The sequence below is a fragment of the Buceros rhinoceros genome, unplaced genomic scaffold (genome assembly GCF_000710305.1).
Source record: "Buceros rhinoceros silvestris isolate BGI_N320 unplaced genomic scaffold, ASM71030v1 scaffold3559, whole genome shotgun sequence".
In the NCBI taxonomy this organism is placed as follows: Eukaryota; Metazoa; Chordata; class Aves; order Bucerotiformes; family Bucerotidae; genus Buceros; species Buceros rhinoceros.
Window position 1 is genome coordinate 35,821 of NW_010431997.1, and position 6,236 is coordinate 42,056.

Below are 6,236 nucleotides of genomic sequence, written 5' to 3' on the forward strand. Positions count from 1 at the left end.
TCCTGCTGTCTTTGTGTGACTCACCAAGGAGCGAATTCGGTGAGCGGGCTGCAGCCAGGAGAATGTGAAAGCTAACAAAAAGTCCCTAGCAGTGGCAGAGCTATCAACCAGATCAGCCATCTCACTAGTGCCCTGCTTAGATATCTGAATACCTGCTTCGGTGTTAAATAACTGACCCTGGGTTTTGGGTTGTCTGGTTCAGCTATTAAATACTGGCACAAGAAAAGGAGGAATCAGAGCTTCTGAAATCAGAAAGCAAGCTTTGTCCCACACATTGTGGAACCGAGAATGGCAGTTCAAATAACGGGTGTAAAATGAATCTCGTGGGGAAATTAAGGTTAATTATGCAAATCTGTTGGTTTCAGATAAATTACGCAATCAGCCTTTTTCTCTCTGGCTAACCTGTGGGAAGTCTGGTGGAGCATCTGCCACCACGACCATGTAATTCTTCTTCCTTCATCCCCCTGATTTCTCAGACGTGTCACGACAGCTTTGTACTTCACACTTATTTTAGTCCGGCCTCCTCGCTGTTTCTATTACCACACAGAGGTGCACCGAGGCTGTTCCTGTTCACGGTTAATCCAAGATGTTCCTATCTGACATGTGGGAGTTGTCATTTTCTCCTCACTCCGCTAATCCTTAAACCCATTTCCCTTCATGTTCCTAGTGATGGGCTCTGCTTCTCAGCTGAATGGGGATTTTTCTTGAAAAGGAGGAGGGCAGGGTCTTGTGAAACCACATCAGCAGGGATTTTTGCCAGTTCACGATAGGATAAATCATAGAATACCAGGTTGAAAAGGACCTCAGGGACCATCTGCTCCACCACAGTATGCTTTGAAACATTTTTTAGTGAAGATGGTGCAGATTGCCTGGGCCATTGTGGGATTTCTGAGAAAATGATAGGTGAAAAACTGTCAAGAATAATCTACATTTCACTGGCCCTGTGGTGGAACAAGTGATGAAATGGCCAATACCAGATGAAATAAATGAGATGAAGTAACTGAGATCCTAACTGATGTCTTCTGCAAAAGGTGATGTGTGGTTTCTTATAGCAAAGATAGAAGAAGCCGGAGAAAACCTGCCTCTTCCCACCTGTAGTAAAGAGTTTTCCTGTTGTAGAGAAGACTTCTCAGGGAATTATGGGAATTCAGATCCAAACTCAGGAAATTGATGACTTGCCACAGAAGAAACCAGATTGTACCAGCGACTCCAAGACCAGCCGTGGCAAACAAGGAGGAATCCTGGACACTCACATCCAATGTGTGAAAGAGGCAGAAAATATTATGGCTTAATTCCTGCAGGGACAGAGTGAGTTTCCACCTACAGAACACGGGCGAAGGGGGCGCACTCCATCATTGACAGACAGGGCAAGAGTCCTGCCTGAAACTGCTTCCCAAAACACTTCTCCTCCTCCTTCCACACAGCAGATGTATTGCTAGTGTAACCACAGCCTCCCCCGAGCGACCAGGCGTACGTTTGGACCACTCAGCCACGAGCGCGTTAGATGATGGTGTCGTCATTGCAGCCGACTCACCACCTCCCCCGCAAAAAGAGATGCTGGACACCCAGTGTCCCCTGTGTCTCCCCTGCCCACATGGGTCAAACACAGTCATACTGTTCCTCTTGGAAAAGGAAATTAAACCCATTTACCCTCTGCACAGAAGCTGAAAATCCCCCTGGACTCCCTCACGGTTCAGTGTACACCTGCACTCGCCACCACCCTCCTCCTCTTCCTATTATTTTGGACCAGCCCCTTCCACAACAGTTACTACGTTATTCCTCCAGCTCAGAAAAGGATGCTGCAGATTGTGGTGGTTGATTAATTTGACAGCTCCTTTCGTAGCTGCAGATCACGAAGAACCTAGCGTGGAGGCATTCGAGGACAGGCTCCAGCGTACGCAACACTTGACTTGTACTCACATTCCTGGGAATCTGAGAAGGCTCAATCGTCCTCTGCCGCTTTTTAGCCACACTCAGACCAGTAGGACGGAGTTCATCTGAGGAAATGCAAGCGTGTACGTCTGAGGCAGCCAATGGGAGGGAAGAAGTTTCTATGGAGAGCAGTTCATCTCACCCTCTTGCCTATCGCTCTGTGTGTATGTGCATATTTATTTATTTATGCCATATACACACGCACACACACACATATATAAATATATATATAGAGAGAGAGAGAGAAAGGCCAAATGACTCCTGGTCTAAAGGCACCAATTTCTCTGCCTTGACTCTAAACGATGCCCAGAGTGCCCACATTGGCTAGCGATGTAAACGTCTACACGCCATCGACGTGGCATATGGCAAAAGCAAAATAGGGTGACTCCCTCCCTCATAATTCACGAGATCTCGGCGTGTTCTGTTTGCGATAGAGCATGTGTGTCATTGATTTACTGGTTTGTATTCCCGTTGAGTTGTTCTCTCTCCGTAGCCTCGATATTTATACTTCCCTTGGCTTCTTTTATTCCTGTTGGAAGAGGACTCATTTGTACCACGTATCTTTATAAAGACGGATGTGTAACGGTCTGCTACACACTGTGATTTCGTACGGGAGCGAGCACTGATCTGTATTTACACAGTGGGTGACAGGTTTTCACACATGTCAGCTGCTCCGAAGGCTACCAGCAGTGGAACTAAGCTCTCCTGCTTCATTTGGGCAACGCTTACTGCTAACAGAGTTCCGTTAAGCGCTGCAGCGAGGCTGGCGTGGCTTGTCCTGCTCAGGGCACGTCACTGGAGAAGGTTAATAACTCACCTACTCCTACCACACGCATTTTTAGGCAGATAACTAGAGCAGAGTCATGTCTCCTCCCGCTCCAGTGGTTATTCCTCCTTCCCCTAGCCAGCTTGGCTCTGCTCTTGGCTGTTTTTTAGAAATTAAAGGAGTTGCACTGCTGGAAAGGGACCTGTAAGCAATAGCGGGTTACAGGCTGGGCAGCTATTATGGGGTTTAACTTTCCTAGCTATTAATGTCCACACAGAGAGTCTGAGCCCAGGCCACCTCCGGCACAGGAGCTGTATATGTGCTTTATCAGGAGGTTGTAACTGTCAGCTGAGCTGTGCTTTACCTCTCACCAAGGCTTGTCATCCCTCAGGGGAAGCATTTGTGCTTGAGGCCTGAGCCTTTGATACAACAAGCAGAAAGCAAGTAGAAATCAGTAGGACCCAGCCTGGGAGCAAAACGTCATCACTGGAAGAGGCTGTGGCCAAAGGAGCACCATCACTGCTGTGCTTTCTCCATGGCTGCTCTCACTTGTTTTACGTGAGATCATAGAATCACAGAATGGTTTGGGTTGGAAGGCTCACCTAGTCCAACCCCCTGCAGGGAGCAGGGACATCTGCACCCAGAGCAGGGGGCTCAGAGCCCCAAACAACCTGACCTGGGATGGTGCCAGGGATGGGGCTTCTACCACCTCTCTGGGCAACCTGGGCCAGGGTCTCACCTCTCTCAGCGTAAAACGTTTCTTCCTTAGATCTAGTCTAAACCTCTCCTCTTTTGTGGTGGTTGATATTTTTATTTTGTAAACTTGGATTTTCTCAGCATGGAACAACTAATAAACTGTAACAATAAACTGTTCTGGATGTTTGAAAGTCAGCTTGTTCTTCTTGCTATTGATCTAAACTTTGAAAAATACATGATTTATTTTCCATTCTCATTTTAACAGGAGTTATGGCAAACTCAGGACCATGCAGCAGAAAGGTGTGTTGTAGAGCCCTGTGCTAAATCTCACATCACACGTGTACTATCACAGCTATCCTTTAAAATGCAGGAGGAAACAAAAAATATTTAGGCAAAAGAATTGCTGGCAGCGATGTCTCCAAACTGGATAATAGAAGCTCTTAACAGATTTTTACAATCTAAGGAGCTCCCTTAACCCTAACCCTCCCCAAGGGGTGGAAAGTCACATACCATGGCCAGGAACCCAAGTGTGAGAAACTTTTCCAGAAGTCTGCAGTGAAGAATCAGCCTGCATGTTGCAATGTGTCATCATATGTGCCTCCGTCCAGGTGTCTCCACGTGAGCTGGTCCCATCCCAGTGGAGATAAGAGGAGTCTAGAGACACTCAGCTACCAAATGCAGGTGTCCAGCCAGGCTGAATAGTTTTCCAGAACACATGGACCACGTCAGCCATTGGCTCCGTTGGCTCCATTGACTCCGTTGACTCTACTGGCAGTGCAGACAGCCGCTCACATGGCAACATCAACGCATTGATGTGGTTGCTTAAAGATAGGTATCTACCATGACCTGACACCCATGGGGTGACCCATGGGGCCCTCTGCACGGATAGCTGGGAGGCCAGCAGCATGACTTGCTTGTGCCCAGCCTGCAGAATCACCCCCCCCATGTAAACACCTACTATAAGATGCCCCCATAAGTGAGCTGGATCCCAGCCTTAGAAGTCATGAAGACTTGCAGAATCTGTCACTCACCTCTGTAAATGCATCGCTGAAGAAACCTGATAAAAACACTTCCTGGCACTCTAAGGCAAATTATTTTATTACATTTCAATTGCAGCATGTTTTTTGGTTGCAGTGAGAAATAAAACCAGTTACAGGTGGGGATCTTATGCACAAGAACTGTTCCGTGGCCAAAAGTGGCCCGTGTCCTAGACAGCGCAGACATAAGGCAAGGTTGAGGAGTGCCAGGAGGCGGTGAAACAGGACAGGTCTGCCTGTCGGTCACAGCCGTAACCCTGCAGCTACCTACACAGTTTCTAGATGTGTTTTTCTGTTTTCTGTAGGAATAACAGCGTGGCAGGGTGAGTATGTGCTTACCTGGGGAGGGTAAAGGCACGTGAGCAAAGACTTCAGGACTCCAGCAAGCACCAGCTCCACCAGTCATTTCCAGGGCTCTAATTCGCTAACGATTTTCGCCTCCAGTCTTTCTGCAGAAGAATTCAGGGAAGATCCTCTCTAACCAGATTCCCTTTTTAGGGCTGTGGCATTCATACCCACACCAAATACGATCCTTCTTGTCAAAAGACTCCAGGTGTCATCCCAGCCATGGGGAGGTCCCTTGGGAGGAGGGTGCGGGGCCAAGTGCTGCTGCAGAAATGGTTTGGGGCTTTTGCAAGAAATGAAACTGGTACTTCCACCCTGCCAACAGCCTCCACCTTCCCAGTCTTCTTGACACAGCCCCTCCCACCGCCTGATGCATGGCCAGGGCTCGGCTGTGCACCAGCCAAGGAGTCCAGCAGGGACCAAGTGCTCCCAGAGGGGTGCTCAGAGCCCAGCGACCCCTGCAGAGGCTCTCAGGGAGATGTCACCGTAGGTGTCCCCAAGAAGCCTCCTACCTTCTCAGGGAAGCTGATGGCGGCACCGCTGCAAGCTGACGAGAAAGTTGATTTCGCTCAGCAGTTCTGGGGCGGGAGGTGGGTATCAGAAACACCCTGCTTCAGCATTTCCAGACCAAAATTCTCAGAATTTCCATCTCAAGGGGAATTTGGAAGCTCTTTGGGGTTTTGTTCTGATTCAGACTGAAACCACATTTTGAAATGACAGAATTTCCTGTGCACGGGTAGCCCTGTTTTCCAGCTCGCTCTGCTCAAAACCAAAGGTTTCTCTCTCCAATTTTTAGTGCTTTTGTGCTGCTCAAGCTCCCTCAGTCCTGAGTTTCAGCTCTGGTTTAGAGCAGTGTAAGAGGAAAATAATAAAACAGAGGGGTTCCTCATCCTCCTTTGTAGAGTTAAGTCACATTGCACAGTAAAATGAAGACAATTCTATCTTTGTGTTCTGGATTGGAGATGGTGGGGCTGAGGTGTAAGCTGGTCTCAGTCCCAGTCCAGTGCTCTGAGCATTCAGAGTACGAGCTCAAAGCCCCAGGAGTAAAGTCCTATTTATCATTTACGCATGAGGCAGTTTGTTAAAACAAGTCTTCATTTACTGAGCGAGGAAAACGTGCACAGGTTACTCAGAGAGAGATGAGACTCAGGTAGCGCAGCCGGCACAATGTGGCTGTGTGATTGGTCAGAAACGGAGGGCAAATTTGCATTGCAAGGTCTTCACGGAAGCCGAGTGATGCTTAGACAGCAAACACTAGTCCAGAGTGGGAGACCTGGTACCTTGGACCTGAAAATATGAATCTCACTGATATTGTTACAGCATGTGAAAAAAAAGTATTCCCGGAGAGCTGTGTAAAATCAGAGACTCGGCACAAAGCCTGTCCTGTGTGGTGGTAAAATGCAGCGGTTTAAAATTGTATGGATTCCTCCAATCAGATCTGAGAACGCCATTTTCCTTCC